The 23,274-nt window shown below is 41.8% G+C and overlaps 2 non-coding genes across 2 annotated transcripts; one reads left to right on the top strand and one right to left on the bottom strand.

Moving 5' to 3' along the window:
* Positions 1 to 268: 268 nt before the first annotated feature.
* On the bottom strand, positions 269 to 375 carry LOC141610240 (small nucleolar RNA R71). Its single transcript, XR_012528139.1, has one exon. It is a non-coding gene; the product is annotated as a small nucleolar RNA R71 (small nucleolar RNA).
* Positions 376 to 22,796: 22,421 nt separating this feature from the next.
* Positions 22,797 to 22,903, top strand: LOC141609966 (small nucleolar RNA R71). Its single transcript, XR_012527864.1, has one exon. It is a non-coding gene; the product is annotated as a small nucleolar RNA R71 (small nucleolar RNA).
* Positions 22,904 to 23,274: the final 371 nt, after the last annotated feature.

Here is a 23,274-nt window from a genome sequence, read left to right as displayed (position 1 = left end):
TATCCAATTAGTCGAAAGAAGCCAATTTGGGGGGATGCCTAGTGAAGACCCTCACTCTCATATGGAGGCTTTTTGCGATTATTGTGATGCGATTTCTCAAACCGGTGTAACTCAAGACCAAATTCTATGGGTCTTATTTCCTTTTTCCCTAATTGGCACCGCGAAAAAATAGTTGAAGAGCCTTGATAAGGCCACTCTCGGAATTGATTCTTGGAAGAAGTTGGCTCTAGCTTTCTACAAAAAGTTCTACTCATCGGAAAAGGCTAACATGCTAAGAGCTCAAATTACGGGTTTTAAGCAAAGGGATAAAGAATCTTTGTATGAAGCTTGGGAGCTGTTCAAAGGGATTTGTCGCTCATGTCCTCACCATCGACTTAGCGAGTGGTTCTTGGTACAACAATATTGGAATGGTCTATATGAAGATTCAAGGAACATTCTCAACATGGGATCAAATAGAATGTTCACCGAAGTTGATGACAATCAAACTTGGAACAAAACTGAGGAAATGGCAGTCCATAACTCACAATATAGTAGACCTCGCAAGGCTACTAGAGGAGGAAAGCATGAAGTGGACTCCGTTACTCAATTGGGTGCTCAACTTAGTGCTCACATTGATACCATCAATTTGAAGTTTGAAAAGGCTATGGCTAGACTTGAAGAAGCCTCAAAATCACCAAAGCATCATGTTAATGCCATGACGGCATCTTCATCAATCCCAAGTGGGATATGTGAGAATTGTGGAACTTTGGGACATGACCCAAGTGAATGTAGGGGAACAAATTAACAAGTGAATGCTTTCCAAGCATACAAGAGTGGTACCCCTTATTCCAACTATTACAATGAAAACACCAAAATTCCATCCAAATCTCTCATACAAAAGCCAAAATGTTCAAAACCCTCAAACAACATACACCCCACCTCCCATGAGAAACTAAAATCAAAGACCCTTTTACAACCAAAACCAAGGTTACCAAAATCAATCTCCATACAATCAACAAAATGACCAAGGATTTGATGTTCAAAAAGCGGTCCTTCAAATGCAAAAGAATTAACAAGAGTTTTTAACTCAAATGCAAAAGGATAGTCAAGCAAAGGAAACCACCATCAACAACATCCTAGCTCACACCAAAATGTTGGAAACCCAATTGACTCAACTAGCATCTTCAAGCTCACAAAGACAAAAGGGGAAATTACCACCTCAAAGTAATCCCCCAAGACATGAAACAGTTAGTGCCATTCACTTGAGAAGTGGTACAAGATATGAAGCACCGAAGAAGCAAGTTGAGGATAAAGTTGTGGAAGCTAGTGACAAGGAAGAAATTGTGCAAAACTCCAAGGATGGAGAACCATCAAAAGAAGAAATCTCATCGAAAAATGAAGACAAGGTCAAGGAGAAGGAGCCCATTATGATAAGACTTCCTTTTCCAAGTCGTCAAGCCAAGCCCAAATTTGATGACCAACTTGGAAAATTTATGGAAATTGTGAAGAATTTGGAAGTCTCAATTCCTTTCACGGAATTAATCAATCACGTGCCGGCCTATGCGAAATACATGAAAGACATCCTCACAAAGAAGAAGTCGATCCGGAAGCTTGAGACTATCGCTTTCACCAAGGTGAGTAGTGCAATACTTCAAGGGAGTTCACCTCCAAAGCTCAAGGATCCAGGAAGCTTCTCAATACCGTGTACCATTGGCGACACCACGATCAACAAAGACTTATGTGATCTACGGGCTAGTGTGAGTGTTATGCCGTACTCGGTGAGTAAAAGGTTGGGGATGGGAGAGCTTAAATGCACCAATATCACACTCCAAATGGCCGATAGATTGACGAAGACACCATTAGGGATATGGGAAGCTCTTCCCGTACGAATTGGGAAATTTTTCATCGCGGTGGACTTTGTCATTGTTGATATGGAAGAAGACTCCAACATTCCAATCATTCTAGGAAGACCTTTCTTACACACCGCGGGTGCGGTGATTGATGTGAAACATGGAGAGCTCACTCTAGAAGTGGGAGATGAGAGTATAACTTTCAATCTTGACAAGACCATGAGAGCTCCCCGTTTGCATGAACCATGTTTTATGATTGATCATTATAGCCGGAAGGATGATAGGAAGAACTCGGAACTCCAATGGAAGAAGAGAATTGAAGATGCTCCATTCAAAGAGCAAGTGAGTTATAACAAATAGAGCTTGCAAAGCTCACCAAAGTCAAGCAATGAAGAAGATGGCCCCATTGGCCAAAACGAGATAATGGGAGAGTGTCTCTATCAAATCAAGAGATCTTTAGTGATCAAGTAGATGAAGTTTGTGGTCTTTGGGACGATGAGTTTGAAGGGATTTTCAATCCCTATATTGGTAATGCTATCGATCAAGACCGACAACAAGGGCAAAGATCTATTGAAGATCTTTATCATGACAATGAACAAGCTTTTGATTACTTCTTCAAGGTGTTGAGCAACATCAACAACACCTTGGACATGCCCCCATGACATCTCACTAAGGATGAGAGTTTGGTGGAGTCCTCCCTAAACCACCATTTGTAAATATTTCTAACTCCTAACTCGCATTTTAATTCTCATATTGCATTTTTTGTCATTTTTGGATTTTCATGCCTTGATCAAGATAATTATCATGTTTGAGAGAAGTGAGGGAGGGACCAATGATTTCAATTAATGCGTAGTGCTTTAGCTTAGTGTGGGGATAGCAATTGCCTAGGCTATCCATGCCTTAGTAGTGCCCCCACAATGAAGAACACGAGATTTTGAAGAATGAAAAAATGACAAGAGATATGCAAGTACACGGATGGAACTGAATCCGGATAAAAGGGGTAGAATCCGAGCGTTTTCAAGAGAACCCGCCCGTCTTCAGGCAACCCGGGCGTCTTGGTCAGAATCCGCCCGTCCTTCATGAGCTGAATTTTTGAAATTTTGGGACTGTTAGCAAATCCGGCCGTCCTGCAAAGGAATCCGCCCGTCCTTAAAAAGACGCCCATCTTGCAAGAAAAGACGCCCGTCTTTTTGGCTGAGAAAAACAAGAAAATGCCTGGAAAGGAATCCGCCCGTCTTCACTGAAAGATGCCCGTCCCGCAGCGGAACAATTCGAGCGTCTTTGCTCAAAGCGGCCCGTCTTTAGGCGAGAATTTTCAAGCCCAGAACAGACAGAATCCGTGCGTCCCGAAGGAAAGCCGCCCGTCTTCCCCCTGCATTTCAAAATTTTCGGGTCTTTTATAAACCCTCTCCCACATTCATTTCTTCATTCCTTCATTCAAAACACTACCCATAAACCCCAATACTCAAAACCCTCATCCTCTCCATCACAAAAACAAGATTTCCTCAGCCACATTCATTAAAATCAAATCAAAACATCCTTCTACCAAAAATTAATCACTCCTATTTCAACAAAAATCAAACCAAGCACCAAAATCTTCAACCTTTGAGTCGATTTTTGAATTTATAAAGGCAAAGCCTTTCATCTTATAATCGATTTGGGTACACTTGAAAATTGAAGATTTTCACTCTTTTCTTGGTCCAAGCATCAATGGCAAGGACAAAAGGAGCAACAAAGGCACCAAAGGCAAAGACACTCTCAACAAGACAAAAGAGTCTTCAAGAAAAGAAAGCCTCATTGGCTATGGTGGTAGCTAGCTCAAACTTGGAAGTGCAACAAGAACAACCTCCCTTGGAAGCAACAACATCCACTACTCCGGAAATTGCTCAACTTTCGAACTATCCGGAGGTAATTTTCATTTCCAAATCCCATAGGGAAACTTTTGCCAAGTTTGCTAGAAAATCCTTTCTATCCACCAAGTTTATTTGTGAAGATGCCTTAGATAAGTTGGGTGTCCTTGAGCAAACTAGAGCCTTCTTTAAAGCCATGGGGTTGGAAAAATTGTTTGCAACAAAAGAATTGACATACCCCTCCCTTACCTTAGAATTCTTGAGTTCTTTGAAAGTTACAAAGGTAGAGACCATGGAAAACATCGAGTTCCACCTAGCTAATGTTAGTAGGCGCATCTCCTTCGAGGAAATGAGTAAAGCTTTGGGTCTTGATGATTCACATAGTTATTTCAAGAATGTTGGCAAGTATGACCCCGCTACTCTTTGGGAGGCGATTTCCGGAAGGAAATTTGAGAACTATCATGCTAGTCGCGCTCTATTAGTCCACCATCCGGGCATTAGAGTGTGGCACAAGGTCATAGGGAACACCATCATTGCAAGAAAAGACACCAACCACTTTACCAAGCTCGATTTTGTTCTTCTTGAGTCGGCCTTAAACATTGGAAGGGAATTCACCAAGCCTTTCAACTCTCTAAGGCTTTTGGTGGATAGATGGCTAAATGTTGATTGTGGGAAGCAAGGCACTACCGTTATTGTGAATGGAGGTCTAGTCACTCTTTTGGCTAAATACTTTGATCCAAACTTCAAAAAGGATAACAAGTATGTGGCGAAAAAGGGTGGTCATCTCATTGATATTGATACTATGATAAACAAATACAAGTAACCCTCTTGACACCAAGTATGGGTGGCTCACTAGTGAGGCTAGATCTTTTACTTTGCCTTCGAAGATTTTTCGTTTAAGTGTCCATCGGACCAACTATCTCCTTCCCCTCTCAAAAGAAGCCGAATACATTATCCGACAACAAAGGGATGAAATTGAAATGCCCTCTTCTTCCATTGTCACACCACCCTATCCTTTCAAGTACCAAGAGTTCAAACCCAAAGGTGTTGAAGCAAGCAAAGATTACATGACTCTTCTTATGCAAGAGATGCACAAGCAAGCTTTTAAGGATCGGGAAGATGCTTACTTAGCCCAATATCCACCCCTCCTTCATTTAGCTAGGAAAGGACTCCTTGATCCTTCATGCCCTTTGCCTAGTTGGGCGGATAGGGAAGTCTTCTTTCCGAGTGCATCTAGGGATGAGAGTCCGGGTGACGATGAGGTTGTCGGTGATGCGGTTGATGATATCATTGATGAAGAGGCTAGTGAAGAAGAAGAAGAGGATGATGAACAAAGTGAACAAGAAAGTGAAGAGGGAAGTGGTGATGAGTCCACTTCTATTGAGGAAGATGATGATAGTGATGATATGATGGAAGATTAGCAAGCTTTGGAGGCTCCTACCCTCTTGAGGTTTGTCTACTTCTTTGTTTTATTTATTTATCTTGATCATGATTGGAGTAGTCCTAGCAACATAGAGGACTAACACCTCGGCCCCATTGAGGTGTTCTTATTTCATTTTTCCCACTTTTGAAAATCCAAAATGACAAATTTAGTTTCATGCATTGCATTGTGTGTGCATGAACTACACCCAACCTTATGACATTAGCAATAATGTCTAACTCGGTTTGGGGAAGTACATACATACACAACGGGAGGTAATCTAAATTATCCTCTCCGTCATAAACAAAAAACCATGCATCATGTAGTGTAGATTAGTGTAGCTTGCATTTAGTGTTGAATTCATGCATCATGCTTGCATGATTTCCCATCATTTTGACCATTGAGGACAATGCCCATATTAGTGTGGGGATGGGGAATTCTAACTTAACTTCTATTCAAAAATCCAAAAAAATTGAAAATTTCAAAAAAACCATAAAAAATGTGAAAAATTGAAAAACCAAAAACATGTTCATTTCCTTTGTAGTGTAGTCGTGTATATATTATTGTATATATTGTGTTTTTTTTACCCTTGTTCACATTGATCGACTACGCCACATCCGAGACATGAGGATATTGAAGACCGCATGGTATGATCTTTCCAATCTCCTTTTTTCCTCTTTATGTTAATGACTATGTGGCTTTCTTTTGATTTATGCGGTACAACAATGTGAACTTAGGACTTGCATTTAGTTTATATGCCATATTAGTTGGTAGAATCATTTCCAATAGGATGTTTATATGTTAGTTGCATCATGGCATGTAGTTGCATGTTAGAAAATTTTGTGAAACCGTCTACTTGGGAAGCTTGACAAGTGTATATAGGCCCTAGTAGATGCTTTTTCTTCTTAAGACTTTGCTTGTTAGAATACTTGTAAAACACCCTAGGATGTATCATGCTAGTATCCTTTGACCCATGGTTTAAGGCCTAGTCAAGAGTACCTTGTGGTGTGATAACTCCTTGGCTACCGTTTATTCCAAGGTGACCCTTGAAACCATGCATCCATCCATCCATCATCCATGTTCTACCATATTTTTGTCATCAAAAGGAATGGGCACAAAAAGAAATCAATTTGAGTTCAATGAAATGAAAAGTGAAAGAAAGTTTGCAAAAATGCATCAAATGAAAAGAGGAGCAAAAATAGAACTCCTAAAGCTTCAAATATAAGCCACCCTCACTACATATGGGGTGACTTTGAAAATGTTCAAAAGAAATGCAAAGAAAGTTGTCAAGTGTTAGAATGCCAAAAATCAAAAGAAACGGCAAGAAAGTGTTCTCAAATGTTATATGCTACATGAAATTGGGGGGAAAAACAAAAATGAAAGCAAACTCCCAAAGTGACACTCAAATATCTATCGATCCCTTTATCCATCGTATCCATTTTTGTGCACCGTAGAGAGGGGACGACCCTTCTTCTTGTCTAGGCAAGAGGGGGAATTCCGCGATCCTCCAGTGTTTCTAACACCATAACGAGTCTATTCTTGACAAAAGCATTTAACGATTGAGGACAAAGGTACCCTAGCTTGACACAATTTGGAGGTGATTTATTGGTATCCTTCTAGGCTTCGTAGTTTGAAGAAATTGCATCCATGAAGGAGTGTGTACCCTTGAATTGCTTCCCTTGTAGATAATTTCCGCCACTTAGATGAGTAAAGTGGCTATTCTTTTGTAGATGCATCCATTATTTGATTTTGTGTGCATAATGTTTGGATGTGTCGCCATTTTGGCAAGTCCCACCTTGCTTTGCAAGAAGGCATCCTACCTCATTGTTGTCGTGTTGTGAGTTGAAGGGGCGGAGTGAGACCCGCTAATTGTCTCATATCGGCTATGTTATTAGGTTATTTTAAAATAATGGTCCTAGTCTTTGTCACCTCTTTACTCGGGACGAGCAAAGGTTCGGTTTGGGGATATTTGATGTGACCATAATTAGAGCATATTTAGTCCCCGAATTAGCTTTGTTCCCATGCTTTTTAGTGCATATTTGGGTCATTTATTGTCTTTAGTCCTTTGTTTTGCATTTTCTTTGAGGATTTGTGTCCTTGGTAGGAAAGGAGTACAAACCTTGCATTTTCATGGCAAAACGAGACTAAATTGATTGAATTCAATGACCAAGCATCAAGGAGAGACAAGATTAGAAGGCCTTTGTACATACTATAGTAGATGGGCAATGATGAGAAGAGATCCTTACATCCCCGAGGAAATCCCCAAGGATTTTATGAAGAAAAGGGAATAAAAGAAGAAGAAAGCACGCTGCATGACAATCCGTGCGTCTTCCCAAGAAGACGCCCGTCCACCAAGCCACAATCCGTGCGTCTTCCTTAAAAGACGCCCAGGCAGCAATCCCAGAAGACGCCCGTCTTCTCCCAAAGACGCCCGAGCAGCAACTCACGAATCCGGCCGTCCCGTGCCTAAGACGCACGGATTCCAAGACAGCACAACTTCGTTTCTTCAAGCTTCAAGAAAAATGCCCATCCTTCCGAAAATACCGGCGTTTCCCTAAGTAGGGACTTAATCGTCATTTAAGCCCTTAGTTAACCCTAATTCCTACACCTAATCCCCACTATAAATACCCCATTAGTGTAATTAGAAGAGCATATTCTTCTTAGCAGTCTCTAGTATAGTTAATATCAATAAAATCTCTCTTTAATATTGTAATCAACAATTAATCAAGTTTTAATACATGTTTTATTTCCTTAATCTCTCTTTAGTTCATCCTTTATTTTGGGTAATTGAAGATTATTTGGGTTATTATTGGGAGATTGACAACCTCTCAATCAAGCATCAAGTACTTCTTTTATTCTTTGCTTTGTTATTGGAATCATTAGTAGGTATAATTCTCTTAATCCCTTTTTAATTATTGCTAATTACTTTCATTTGTTCATCATGTTTCACTTTGTTGGTATGATTGATAACCTTGCTAGCATGTTCAACATGATAATGAGTGAGTAGTTCCATAGCTAGGGTTAATGGGTAATTAGGGGAAACCAACATGGGGGATGATTCATGCTTAAATTAATATGCTTTCATGGTTTATTTGCTTGCTTGTTATGATCTCAACTCATGCACATGTTATGTTTGATGAAATGCGAGCCTATGAAAATTTTTTACGAGTATATTTGATTTTTGATTTTTGAGGTCAACACTCTAATTTGTGAGTGCTTGAATTTTTGAGGAAAACTGATGTCGTTCTATCAATTTTCGATTTTATTGCGAAAAAGCGAAAAATTTTCGGAATTTCGACTGACATGGATACGATCTGTCACGGATCGCGGCGACTAGCCCTTCCCCCCTTAAAAAAAGAAAGAAAAATCTGTATGTTTAAAGCAGCCTTATGGAAACCGTGTCGGATTTCGTAAAACGCGAAAACAAGGAAATGTGAGTGTGAGGAAACACAAAAATGTCCTGGATCATCCCGAAGAGGCGCGAGCTTCCTGGCGGGAGGTTTGAGGTGTCAGGAGAAAACACAAGTTGAAAGAGACAAGTCAACAACGGGAATCCTGCGGAAGCCTCAAAGAGGCGCGAGCAGCCTGGCGATGGAAGCCGGCTCTCCCCTTTTTCTGAAAAACGCGCTGATCATTTTGTATAAATAGCAACGTTTGTGCTTCATTATTTCATCATCCAAAACACAAAAGCATCTCTACAAAACTTCTTCTACTTCTTCCACAAAATATTTCATGGATGCTTTTGAGAACGCATTGCGACAATGGTGCCGGGATTTGTCGCCTCCCGAAAAGTATCAACTCATTTGCATGGGAGTTGGTCAATTATTGGTGCTCCGTCAAGTCAAGATGCAACCTTCATTTCTCGAGGCATGTTCACGGTTTTGGGATTCGAAACACCATGTTTTCGTTTTCCCGAAAGGTGAAATTTGCCCTCTTGCAGAAGAAGTTGGAGCCATTGGTGGGTGGCCGGGTTGTGTTCCGGTGCTTCCTCCGACTCGGTTGTGCTACAAGGAGAAATTCCATTCCATGTTGGGCTTGTCAACAACTCAAATCAACTTTCTTCTTGCTCCACATGGTGTGGATATGTTTGCTCTTATCAACAACTTTTCAAACCGATTAGATGCTAATGTCTCGGAGGTGGCTAGGAGAAGGGCTCTTGCCTTTTGTCTTGTCCATGTGTACCTCTTTGTTGATGTTTTGAAAAAGGAGGGACCCAAATGTTATGGTAGCATGACCCTTATTCATGTGGTTGAGCAAATGGAGCATGGTAGAGATCCGTTATGGTTGGTGCTTGGAGAGATTGTCCAAGCTTTGGACAAGGAAGGCTCTTGTGGAGAAGCTCCCTCTTTTGGGTCCCCAAGGATCCTTCAAGTGTGGCTATTGGAGAGGCTAAGGTATGTAGAGCCTCCGGTTGATTCTTTTTCTTACTCCTTCCGCCATCTTACCATGAGGAAGAAGTTTTACTCGGATAGTTTTGCTTCTACCGAGGCTTATTGGGCCGCGAGATTGGCCGAGGAGGGTGGTCCTCACATTCGTTGGGTTGTGCCTTGGTGGCATTTGAGGTCCTTCGCGGGGTTGCCCGCTTCAGGTGTTAGTCCTCGTTCTTTGATGGTGGTGGGTTTGAAAGTTGTTTTATTCATTTATCCCGAAAGGCTCATGAGGCAAATGTGGCGTCAACAAAAGGTGCCCGCTCAAGATACCCATGTTCAAGAGAATGTTTTCCGGAACTCCAAGCTTGTGGAGGTCTTCAAAAGGTGGTGGGCCACTCGGCCGCTTTGGGAGGTACCAAACCCCGTTGCCACGACATGGGTGACTCCCGCTTATGTCAAATGGTCACGTGCTCCGTCCTTAGAAGAGAGATCTAAATTTCGTAAGGACGAGGTTGTCGACTTGAAGTATCGAGAGGGTGGCAAGGCCAACCGTGCCTTCTTTGAGTAGTATGTTGATGGAGCTACCCCCGATGTGATGAGACCACCAAAGAGAAGAAGCTCGGGTCCTAAGAGTATGGTGAGTCGTGCATTGGCTCGTTTTGGGTCGAACATGGGGTCTTGTGCTAGACCGGAGGCCGTCGCCGTCTTAGATCCATTGAGGATCCGTTCCGAGGAGGAAATCCATGCTAGGCGGGCCAACAAGAAGAACAAGGGGAAGATGTACTCCGAAGGAAAAGGCAAGGGTAAAATGGAAGATTGAAAACCTCCATTTCCCGTTTTATTATTATGTTGTATTAGTGTTATAAGTTTTTATTATGTTGTACTAGCTAGTTTTGTGTGTTTTGTGCTAGTTTTATTATGTCAGGTGTTTTAGTCGACACCTTAGATTTGACAAGTTGTAGACTCGTCGAGCTTTATTTGCTGTTAAAATTGTAATCCCTCCCATTATTAATTAAATAAGAGGATTTCTTGTGTCGGAAATTGTGAACGCTTGTTTCTTCCATCCATTTGGTAAAGGCAATTCAATTTGAATCGTCCTAAACATTTGCACTTGGGAAAGTGGTATTTTGTGAGAAGGGAGAAAGGCTTATTTTTTTGTATTTTTGGGGGAAAGGGGAGTGGTTTCCCTTTCTTTTTTGATGGGGATGTTGTTTTGTATGTGGGTGATGTATTTTTTTTTATTATGGGGATGGTTGTATCCTTCTTGTGTAAGAAAGGACTGCCTACGTATTCACCCGAAGAGGTGAAATCAAACCGTGATCGTAGTTCGAAATGTTTTGTAAATTTGATTGGGTTTTGTGGTTGTATCCCTCATGCATAAGAGGGACTGCCTACGTATCACCAGAAGAGGTGAAATCAAACCATGCTCGTAGTTCAGGGAGTTTTTTTTTGTTTTAGTGCAAATGGATGTTGCCTTTGACAGATCAGAGGACATTCTAAACGGGCAAGGTGCCTCAGCTTAGACTCGATAAAACATGCAATTTCAAATCAGAACACGTTGAGGAACTTGACTTGAAAAGGGATTGACGTGGTTGCTAGTTGTAAAACTAGGCTAGGTCGTTGGTTGCTACGGTTCAAGGGTAGTATTTCTTGAGTTGGTCTAGGTTGGTCGGGTTTGTAAAGTCCTCCCCATCTAGGTCACTCAGTCTCACTGCGCCCCCCGAAAGTATTTTCTTGACCAGGTATGGCCCGACCTAATTGGGTTTGAATTTTCCCCTCGGATCGACGGGTAACGGTGCTCGAACTGAATTGAGGACCAAGTCGCCCTCCTGGATGTTCCTGGGTTTGACATTCTTATTGAACGCCCGTTGTATACGTCGTTGGTATAGCTGGACGTTGCGCAAGGCATTGAGTCGCCGCTCGTCTAGAAGAGTGAGTTTCTCGTACCTTTGACGGGTCCATTCCGCCTCAGGTACTTGACTCTCCAGTAGGATGCGTAGAGAAGGAACCTCTAACTCTACCGGTTGAACCACCTCTATACCGTACGCTAGGTAGAAGGGTGTGGCGCCCGTCGGTGTTCGAATGGAGGTTCGGTATCCCCAGAGTGCGAATGTGAGTTTGCTCCGCCAATCGGGGTAGTTGTCTTACATTTTCTTGATAATGGTGACAAGAGTCTTATTAGCTGCCTCCACCGCTCCGTTGGTTTGGTGACGGTAGGAGGATGATCAATGTCGCTTGATCTTGTATTTGTCCAGCAAAGCTTGAGTTTCCGCCCGGAAATGAGAGCCTTGATCGCTGACGATTTCATGGGGTACCCCATATCTGCAGATGATGTTGTTTTGACTGAACTTGGCCACTTGTTTGGCGGTCAAGACTGCATATGACTGTGCTTCCACCCACTTGGTGAAGTAGTCGATGGTGACGAGGACAAAGTAGTGCCCCTTGGTGCCTACCGGGTTGACTTTCCCGATGATGTCGATGCCCCAGGATGAGAAAGGCCAGGGTGAGGTCATGATGTATAAAAGGGATGGTGGTATGTGTTGTATGTTGGCGAAGATTTGGCAATTGTGGCAATGTTTGACGTAGTTACGGCAATCAGCTTCCATGGGGGTCCAGTAGTAACCTAGCCGCATGATTTTCTGGGTTAGCATCATTGCGCTCATGTGAGGGCCACATTCTCCGTCGTGAACCTCTCCCATGACTTTTCTAGCTTTGTGATGGTCAATGCAAAGGAGGAGAATTCCTTGGGGTGTTCTTTTGTATAGTTGGTCTTGGTTCATCACGAATTGTGATGCAAGCAAATGGATGGCTCTTTGTCCTCTTTGATCAGAGTTGGGAGGGAATTCGTTTTTGATTTTGTAGTTGAGGATGGCTTGGTAACAAGGTTCATCATGGCTTTCCTCGTTGTTGATGATGGCGCAAATGTGAGCTGGCTTGCTCCTTCTCTCGACACATAGGTGCATTGATGTCATGTCGTCAGGTATGTTGACGAGTGCGGCAAGCTTTGCCAGGGCATCAGCAAATTGGTTTTCCTCTCGTGGCAAGTGGAAGTAGTCAATTTGGTCGAAGAAGTCGACCTCTTGATTGATCTTTGCTCGGTAGGGAGCTAAGCTATCAGATCGGATTTTCCATGATCCGGACACCTGATTGATGATGAGCGAGGAATCGCCGTGGACCCTCAATCTCTTGATGCCAAGTGTGATGGCTGCTTGTAAGCCGATGAGGCATGCTTCATATTCAGCGGCATTGTTCGTGACGGCGAAGTCTAGTTTGACCGAGATTGGAACATGTTTTCCCTCTGGTGATATTACAAGGATTCCTACCCCGAAGCCTCTCAGATTAGATACACCGTCAAAGTATAGGTCCCATGCGTCAGAATCAGCACAAAGGATGTCTTCGTCAGGAAGTGACCATGTGTCGGTCGTTGGATCCTCGTTGACGAGATTCTCTGCTAGGAAATCGGCAACTGCTCTTCCCTTGATAACCTTGAGGGGTAAAAACTTGAGATCGAACTCGAACAGCATGAGTGGACCCTAGACAGCCTTCCGTTTAGTATTGTATTTGACCGGCTCCATCTTGGAGTAGATGTGGACTGGTAGCTGAGCATGTAATGCCGCAGCTTCTTTGTTGACCATACTAGGGCAAGGCATGTCTTCTCCAATTGGGTATACCTCGTCTCGTACTCGATGAACTTTTTGCTGATGTAGTAGATGGCTCGTTCTTCGCCGTCGACTGTTTGTGCCAGCATAGCTCCCATGGTTGTGTTTGTGACAGTCAGGTATAGGGATAGAGGAATCCCTGGTTGAGGTGGTATGAGGACAGGAGGTTTGGATAGGATTTCCTTAATCCTGTCGAAGGCCTTTTGACAGTCGTCGTCCCAATCGGTGTGATCGGAGGCACGAAGTTTATTGAATATTGGTTCACAAATCATAGTGAGCTTGGCAATGAAGCGGCTGATGTATTGGACCTGACCGAGAAATTCTCGAATCTCCTCGTTCCTAGGCCGAGGCATTTGTTGAAGGGCTTTGATTTTGGTTGGGTCAATCGCAATGCCTCTTTTGCTGACGACATGTCCCAAGAGTTTTTCGGAGGTGACCTTGAATGCACACTTCTGAGGATTTAGTCTCATGTTATATTTTCGCAGACGAGCGAAGAATTTTCGAAGGGCGCTGATGTGGCCGTCCCGTTCTCTTGACTTGACAATCATGTCATCGACATACACCTCTACCTCCTTGTACATCATATCATGTAGGGGAGTAGTAGCGGTTCTTTGATAGGTAGCCCCGACGTTGATGAGATCGAAAGGCATGACCGTGTAGCAATATGTACCCCACTGTGTAGTGAATGTTGTCTTGTGCATGTCTTCCTCAGCCATTTTAATCTGGTTGTACCCAACATATCCGTCCATGAATGATAGGAGAGCATGTTCGGCAGTGTTCTCCACCAGAATGTCAACATGTGGCAAAGGGAAGTCGTCCTTAGGACTCGCCTTGTTTAGATCCCTGAGGTCGACGCAAACCCGAATTCTTCCGTCTTTCTTTGGTACGGGCACAATGTTGGCCACCCAATCAGAGTATTCAGACACTTTGATGAACCCAGCCTTGAACTGTTTGTCCACTTCTTCCTTGATTTTCAGGGCCCATTCAGGACGCATCCGGCGTAGCTTCTGTTTCACGGGTTTAGCTCCGGGTTTAATGGGTATCCGGTGCTCTGCAATTTCTCTGTCAATCCCAGGCATATCTTTGTAGGTCCAGGCGAACGGGTCGGACTATCGGATGCTACATTCTATTTTTCGGAACAATTGTCGTTGGAAGCACCTAGACCAAAACACAATTTATAACTTCACAAACAACTCTACAATTAGTAAAGAGGCAAGTAAAGGTCAGATCCCAAGGGACGGGAAATGAAATGAGATTTCTATTGAAACTAGTGGTGTCTTAGGGGTGTCACAATTTGGGTTGATGTAGAAGGTCACTAAACTAAATAGCAATGAAAGTAAATAAGCAAGATGAATTGAAAGGATTGTAAACAATTGATAAAAAGCACTAGGGTGTCATGGGGTCATAGGGGATTCATGGGAATTGATCATACAAACATGTTCTCAAATTATAAGCAAGCAATTATTATTGTGATGGATTGAGTTGGGTTATATCTTACAATCCTAGGAAAGTTTGGGTCCCGGAGCCGAATCGATTAGATTGTACAACACCTACAAGTCGACTTAGTCTTCCCTACTCAACAACATGCATGGTCTAATGAGACTCGAGTTGGTTTATGTCTTACAAGTCTCATTGAAAAGATAGGTGATGGGTAAAAAATGCAAGGATTCATAGGCTTAGCATTTCATCAAACATAACATGTGCATGAGTTGCGATCAAAACAAGCAAGCAAATAAACCATGAAAGCATATTAATTTAAGCATGAATCATTCCCCATGTTGGTTTCCCCTAATTACCCATTAACCCTAGCTATGGAACTACTCACTCATTATCATGTTTAACATGCTAGCAAGGTTGTCAATCATACCAACAAAGTGAAACATGATGAACAAATGAAAGTAATTAGCAATAATTAAAAAGGGATTAAGAGAATTATACCTACTAATGATTCCAATAATAAAGAAAAGAATAATAGAATTACTTGATGCTTGATTGAGAGGTTGTCAATCTCCCAATAATAACCCAAATAATCTTCAATTACCAAAAATAAAGGATGAACAAAAGAGAGATTAAGGAAATAAAACTTGTATTAAAACTTGATTAATTGTTGATTACAAAACTAAAGAGAGATTTGATTGATATTAACTACTCTAAGAATTGATAAGAAGAACATGCTCTTCTAATTAGACTAATGGGGTATTTATAGTGGAAATTAGGTGGATGCATTAGGGTTAACTAAGGGGTTAAATGACGATTAAGTCCCCAATTAGGGAAACGCCGGTATTTTCTGAAGGAAGGGCATATTTCTTGAAGCTTGAAGAAACGGATTTGTGCTGTCTTGGAATCCGTGCGTCTTAGGCACGGGACGGCCGGATTCAGGAGTCTCTGCCCGGGCGTCTTTGAGAGAAGACGGGCGTCTTCTAGGTGCTGCTGCCCGGGCATCTTTGATGGAAGACGCACGGATTGTGGTCCTGGGGACGGGCGTCTTCAGCGGATGACGGGCGGATTGTCATGCAGCGTACTTTCTTCTTCTTTTCTTCCCTTTTCTTCATAAAATCCTTGGGGATTTCCTTTGGGATGCAAGGATCTTTCCTCATCATTGCCCAACTACTATAATATGTACAAAGGCCTTCTAATCTTGTCTCTCCTTGATGCTTGGTCATTGGATTTAATCAATTTATACTCATTTTGCCATTTTAATGCAAGGTTTGCACTCCTTTCCTACCAAGGACACAAAACCTCAAAGAATATGCAAAACAAAGAACTAAAGACAATAAATGACCCAAATATGCACTAAAAAGCATGGGAACAAGGCTAATTCGGGGACTAAATGTGCGCTAATTATGCTCACATCAAATATCCCCAAACCGAACCTTTGCTCGTCCCGAGTAAAGAGGTGACAAAGACTAGGACCATTATTTAAACTAACCTAATAACATAGCCGATATGAGACAATTAGCGGGTCTCACTCCGCCCCTTCAACTCACAACAAGACAATCATGAGGTAGGATGCCTTCTTGCAAGGCAAGGTGGGTCTTGTCAAAATGGCGACACATCCAAACATTAAGCACACAAAATCAAATAATGGATGCATCTACAAAAGGAATAGCCACTTCCTCATCAAGTGGCGGAGGCAACTAAAAGAAAACAAATTTAAGGGCATATATTCCGTCACAAATACTAGTTCAACAAATTACTAAGGCTAAGAGGATGGCACTAAATCACCTCCAAATGGTGTTAAACTAGACTACTTTGGTCCTAAATTTCCAAATACTTTCGTCAAGAGCTATCGGATGGTTATGGAATGATGATCCCCATGATGCTAGTAGCATATGACATGACAAGTCTCGAGTTCTCTACAAAAGTAAAGGTCATGGATCGTCCCAAACTCGACAAAGTGGCTTGACAAAAGGGCTTTTTGGGAATGAAATGCTCAAATCTTTATAAACAAGGGTGGATATGACTAGTATTCAAAATTTGACCTCATTCAACTTTCACATTTCAAAAATTAGAGATGGGGTTTGTCCCTTCCGTGCTAACGTCCTTTGCTTTCGCCAATCGCTTATTAGGCAACCGTTTAACCTCTAGACAATAGCTTTTCGGGGTGATAGTCACTCTGTCTCTGGGCGGTTGAATTCACAACCGTGTGGGGGCCCAATTCAATGGATCCCTCTCCAAAGCACATCGAAGTGGTACGCCTCCATCAAAGTAACTAAAATTCTCAATATTTCAACATTTCATAACATTTGAGGTTTCCTTGGCAATAAAACGTTTCCACATACAAAATCTTTGAAATGAGCACTTCAAACTTATTGATAGAAAGTATTTTTGGGTTGCCGTACCACAAGGTCAATCAAGGCCACCTAGACAAGTTAACCAAGTCCACATCGCATCACGGGGTTGGATAGGTGACTCACATGCAAACCCTTGACTAGGCTTTGGGTCATGGGTCAAAAGACACTAGTATGACACTATCTAGGGTGTTTTACAACCATTCTAGTAGGCGAAGTCTTAAGTTGAAAAAGTATTTGTAATGGCTTAGTTGCTCTTGTCAAAGTTCTCAATTAGGCAATTTTCAAAATATTTTATCTAAATGCAACTAAATGCCATGATGCAACTATTATATACATCCTAATGCAAGTGTTTCTACCAACTAATATGACATATAAACTAAATGCAAGTCCTAAGTTCACATAGTTATACCGCATCGATCAAAATAAAGCCACATAGTCATTAACATAAAGAGGAAAAAGGAGATTGGAAAGATCATACCATGCGGTCTTCAATATCCTTATGTCTCGGATGTGGCGTAGTCGATCAATGTGAACAAGGATAGAACAAACACAATATATACAATATATATACTTAACTACACTACAAAGAAAAAGAACTTATTTTTGGTTTTTCAAATTTCAAATTTTTATGGTTTTTCGAAATTTTTCAATTTTTTTGGATTTTTTAATAAAAGTTAAGTTAGAATTCCCCATCCCCACACTAATATGGGCATTGTCCTCAATGGCCAAAATGATGGGAAATTATGCAAACATGATGCATGATTTCTACACTAAATGCAAGCTACACTAATCTATACTTCATGATGCATGGTTTTTGTTTCTGACGGAGAGGATAATTTAGATTACCTCCCGTTGTGTATGTATGTACTTCCCCAAACCGAGTTAGACATTATTGCTAATGTCCTAAGGTTGGGTGTAGTTCATGCACACACTATGCAATGCATGAAACTAAACTTGTCATTTTGGATTTTTAAAAGTGGGAACAATAAAATGAGAACACCTCAATGGGGCCGAGGTGTTAGTCCTCTATGGTGCTAGGACTACTCCAACAATGATCAAGATTAATAAAATAAAACAAAGAGAGAAGTAGACAAACCACAAGAGGGTAGGAGCCTCCAAAGCTTGCTAATCATCCATCATATCATCACTATCATCATTTTCCTCACTAGATGTGGAATCATCAACACTTCCCTCTTCACTTTGTTGTTCACCTTGCTCATCATCCTCTTCTCCTTCTTCACTAGCCTCTTCATCCATGTTATCATCAACAACCACATCAACCGCATCACCAACAACCTCATCATCACCCGGAATACCCCTAGATGCACTCGGAAAGAAGACCTCCCTATCCTCCCAACTAGGCAAAGGACATGAAGGGTCAAGTAGTCCTTGCCTAGCTAAGTGAAGGAGGGGTGGATATTGGGCTAAGTAAGCATCTTCCCGGTCCTTGAAGGGTTGCTTGTGCATCTCTTGCATAAGAAGAGTCACATAATCTTTGCTTGCTTCAACACCTTCGGGCTTGAACTCTTGGTACTTGAAAGGATAGGGTGGTGTGACAATGGAAGAGGAGGGTATTTCAATTTCACCCTTTTGTTGTCGGATAATGTATTCGGCCTCTTTTTAAAGGGGAAGGATATAGTTGGTCCGGTGGACACTTAAACGACAAATATTTGAAGGCAAAGTAAAAGATCTAGCCTCACTAGTGAGCCACCCATACTTGGTGTCAAGAGGGTTATGAGAGACCCACTTGTACTTGTTTATCATAGTATCAATATCAATGAGATGACCACCCTTCTTTGCCTCATACTTGCTATCCTTGTTGAAGTTAGGATCAAAGTATTTAGCCAAAAGAGTGACTAGACCTCCATTCACAATAACGGTAGTGCCTTGCTTCCCACAATCAACATTTAGCCATCTATCCACCAAAAGTCTTAGAGAGTTGAAAGGCTTGGTGAATTCCCTTCCAATGTTCAAGGCCGACTCAAGAAGAACAAAATCGAGTTTAGTGAAATGGTTGGTGTCTTTTCTTGCAATGATGGTGTTCCCTACAACCTTGTGCCACACTCTAATGCCCGGATGGTGGACTAATAGAGCGCGACTAGCATGAAAGCTCTCAAATTTCCTTCCGGAAATCGCCTCCCAAAGAGGGTCGGGGTCATATTTGCCAACATTGTTGAAATAACTCGGTGAATCACTAAGACCCAAAGCTTTACCCATTTCCTCAAAGGAGATGCACCTACTAACATTAGCTAGGCGAAACTCGATGGTTTCCATAGTCTCAACCTTGTTAACTATCAAAGAACTCAAAAATGTTAAGGTAAGGGAGGGGTATGTCAATTCTTTTGTTTTAAACAATTTCTCCAACCCCATGGCTTTAAAGAAGGCTCTAGTTTGCTCAAGGACACCCAACTTATCTAAGGCATCTTCACAAATAAACTTGGTGGATAGAAATGATTTTCTAGCAAACTTGGCAAAAGTGTCCCTATGGGATTTGGAAATGAAAATTACCTCCGGATAATTCGAAAGTTCAGCAATTTCCGGAGTAGTAGATGTTGTTGCTTCCATGGGAGGTTGTTGTTGTTGCACCTCCAAGTTTGGGCTAGCTACCACCATAGCCAATGCTTTCTTTGCTTGAAGACTCTTTTGTCTTGATGAGAGTGCCTTTGCCTTTGGTGCCTTTGCCTTTGTTGCTCCATTTGTCTTTGCCATTGATGAATAAACCAAGAAGAGTGAAAAATCTTCAATTTCTAGTGCACCCAAATCGAATTAAAGATGAAAGGCTTTGCCTTTATGAATTCAAAAATCGACTCAAAGGTTGAAGATTTTGTGCTTGGTTTTGATTTTTGTTGAAAAAGGAGTGATTAATTTGTTGTTAAAAGGATGTTTTGATTTTATTTTGGTGAATGTTGTTGAGGAATCTTGTTTTTGTAATGGAGAGGATGAGGGTTTTGGAGTTATGGGGTTTATGGGTAGTGTTTTGAACGAAGGAATGAGGAAATGAATGTGGGATGGGGTTTATAATAAACCCGAAAAATTTGAAATGCAGGGGGAAGACGGGCGGCTTTCCTTCGGGACGCCCGAATTCTGCCTGTTCTGGGTTGGGAAATTCTCGCCTAAAGACGGGCGGATTGCAGCAAAGATGGGCAGATTTGAAAATACGGGATGTGCATCTTTCAGAGAAGACGGGCGGATTCCTTTCCAAGGATTTTTCTCGTTTTTTCTTAGCCAAAAGACGGGCGTCTTCCTTTCAGGACGGGCGTCTTTACGAACACGGGCGGATTCTACTGCAGGACGCCCGGATTCGTTAGCAGTCACAAAATTTCAGAAATTCAGCTCAGAGGGATGGGCGTCTTCTGCCCAATATGCCCGGATTGTCTGAAGACGGGCGGATTCTCTTGAAACCGCTCGGGTTCTACCCCTTTTACCCGGATTCCGTTCCATCCGTGTACCTTGCATATCCCTTGTCATTTTTCATTCTTCAAAATCACGTGTTCTTCATTGTGGGGGCACTACTAAGTCATGAATAGCCTAGGCAATTGCTATCCCCACACTAAGCTAAAGCACTACACATTAATTGAAATTATTAGTCCCTCCCTTACTTCTCTCAAACATGATAATTATCTTGATCAAGGCATAAAAAATCCAAAAAGGACAAAAATGCAAATTAAGAATTAAAATGCGAGTTAGGGAGTTAGAAATATTTACAAATGGTGGTTTAGGGAGGACTCCACCAAACTCTCATTCTTGATGAGATGTCAAAGGGGCATGCCCAAGGTGTTGTTGATGTTGCTCAACACCTTGAAAAAGTAATTAAAAGCTTGTTCATTGTCGTGATAAAGTTCTTCAATGGATCTTTGCCCTTGTTGTCGGTCTTGATCGATAGCATTACCAATGTAGGGATTGAAAATCCCTTCAAACTCGTCGTCCCAAAGACCACAAACTTCATCCACTTGATCACTAAAGATCTCTTGAGTTGATAGAGACAACTCTCCCATTATCTTGTTTTGGCCAATGAGGCCATCCTCTTCTTCGTTGCTTGACTTTGGTGAGCTTTGCAAGCTCTCCTTGTTACAATTCACTTGCTCTTTGAATGGAGAATCTTCAATTTTCTTCTTCCATTGAAGTTCCGACTTCTTCCTATCATCCTTCCGGCTATAATGATCGACCATAAAACATGGTTCATGTAAATGGGGAGCTCTCACAGTCTTGTCAAGATTGAAAGTTATACTCTCATCTCCCACTTCTAGAGTGAGCTCTCCATGTTTCACATCAATCACCGCACCCGCGGTGTGTAAGAAAGGTCTTCCTAGAATGATTGGAATTTTGGAATCTTCTTCCATATCAACGATGACAAAGTCCACCGGGATGAAAAATTTCCCAATTCGTACGGGAACATCTTCCCATATCCCTAATGGTGTCTTCGTCGATCTATCGGCCATTTGGAGTGTGATATTGGTGCATTTAAGCTCTCCCATCCCCAATCTTTTACTCACCGAGTACGGCATAACACTCACACTAGCCCCTAGATCACATAAGGCTTTGTTGATCGTGGTGTCGCCAATGTTACACGGTATTGAGAAGCTTCCCGGATCCTTGAGTTTTGGAGGTGAACTCCCTTGAATTATTGCACTACTCACCTTAGTGAAGGCGATAGTCTCAAGCTTCCGGATCGACTTCTTCTTTGTGAGGATGTCTTTCATGTATTTCGCATAGGCCGGCACGTGATTGATTAATTCCGTGAAAGGAATTGAGACTTCTAAATTCTTCACAATTTCCATAAACTTTCCAAGTTGGTCATCAAATTTGGGATTGGCTTGACGACTTGGAAAAGGAAGTCTAATCACAATGGGCTCCTTCTCCTTGACCTTGTCTTCAATTTTCTTTGAAATTTCTTCTTTTGATGATTCTCCATCTTTGGAGTTTTGCACAATTTCTTCCTTATCACTAGCTTCCACAACTTCATCCTCAACTTGCTTCTTCGGTGCTTCATACCTTGTACGACTTCTCAAGTGAATGGCACTAACCGTTTCATGTCTTGAAGGATTACTTTGAGGTGGTAATTGCCCCTTTTGTCTTTGTGAGCTTGAAGATGCTAGTTGAGTTAATTGGGTTTCCAACATTTTGGTGTGAGCTAGGATGTTGTTGATGGCGGTTTCCTTTGCTTGACTATCTTTTTGTATTTGAGTGAAAAATTCTTGTTGATTCTTTTGCATTTGAAGGACCGCTTTTTGAACATCAAAACCTTGGTCATTTTGTTGATAGTATGGATTTTGAATTTGGTAACCTTGGTTTTGGTTGTAAAAGGGTCTTTGATTTTGGTTTCTCATGGGAGGTGGGGTGTATGTTGTTTGAGGGTTTTGAACATTTTGGCTTTTGTATCAGAGATTTGAATGGAATTTGGTGTTTTCATTGTAATAGTTGGAATAAGGGGTACCACTCTTGTATGCTTGGAAAGCATTCACTTGTTCATTTGTTCCCCTACATTCACTTGAGTCATGTCCCAAAATTCCACAATTCTCACATATCCCACTTGGGATTGATGAGGATGCCGTCATGGCATTAAAATTATGCTTTGGTGATTTTGAGGCTTCTTCAAGTCTAGCCATAGCTTTTTCAAACTTCAAATTGATTGTGTCAATGTGAGCACTAAGTTGAGCACCCAATTGAGTAACGGAGTCCAATTCATGCTTTCCTCCTCTAGTAGCCTTGCGAGGTCTACTATATTGTGCGTTATGGACCGCCATTTCCTCAATTTTGTTCCAAGTTTGATTGTCATCAAGTTCGGTGAACATTCCATTTGATCCCATGTTGAGAATGTTCCTTGAATCTTCATATAGGCCGTTCCAAAATTGTTGTACCAAGAACCACTCGCTAAGTCCATGGTGAGGACATGAGCGACAAATTCCCTTGAACCGCTCCCAAGCTTCATACAAAGATTCTTCATCCCTTTGCTTAAAACCCGTAATTTGAGCTCTTAGCATGTTAGTCTTTTCCGGTGGGTAGAATTTTTCGTAGAAAGCTAGAGCCAACTTTTTCCAAGAATCAATTCCGAGAGTGGCCTTATCAAGGCCCTTCAACCATTGTTTCGTGGTGCCAATTAGAGAAAAAGGAAATAAGACCCATCGAATTTGGTCTTGAGTTACACCGGTTTGAGAAATCGGATCACAATAGTCACAAAAGGTCTCCATATGAGAATGAGGGTCTTCACTAGGCATCCCCCCAAATTGGCTCCTTTCGACTAATTGGATGAATGCGGATTTGGCAATGAAATTTCCGGTTAGATGTTGTGGTGTGGGAGTACCATTGGGTAGGTTCTCCTTGGTGGGTACGGAATGTGATGAAAACATAGGCA

Source organism: Silene latifolia, chromosome 10 (assembly GCF_048544455.1).
Source record: "Silene latifolia isolate original U9 population chromosome 10, ASM4854445v1, whole genome shotgun sequence".
NCBI lineage: Eukaryota > Viridiplantae > Streptophyta > Magnoliopsida > Caryophyllales > Caryophyllaceae > Silene > Silene latifolia.
The sequence above is the reverse complement of the archived record's forward strand: the minus strand, read 5'-3'. Positions and strand labels throughout refer to the sequence as shown.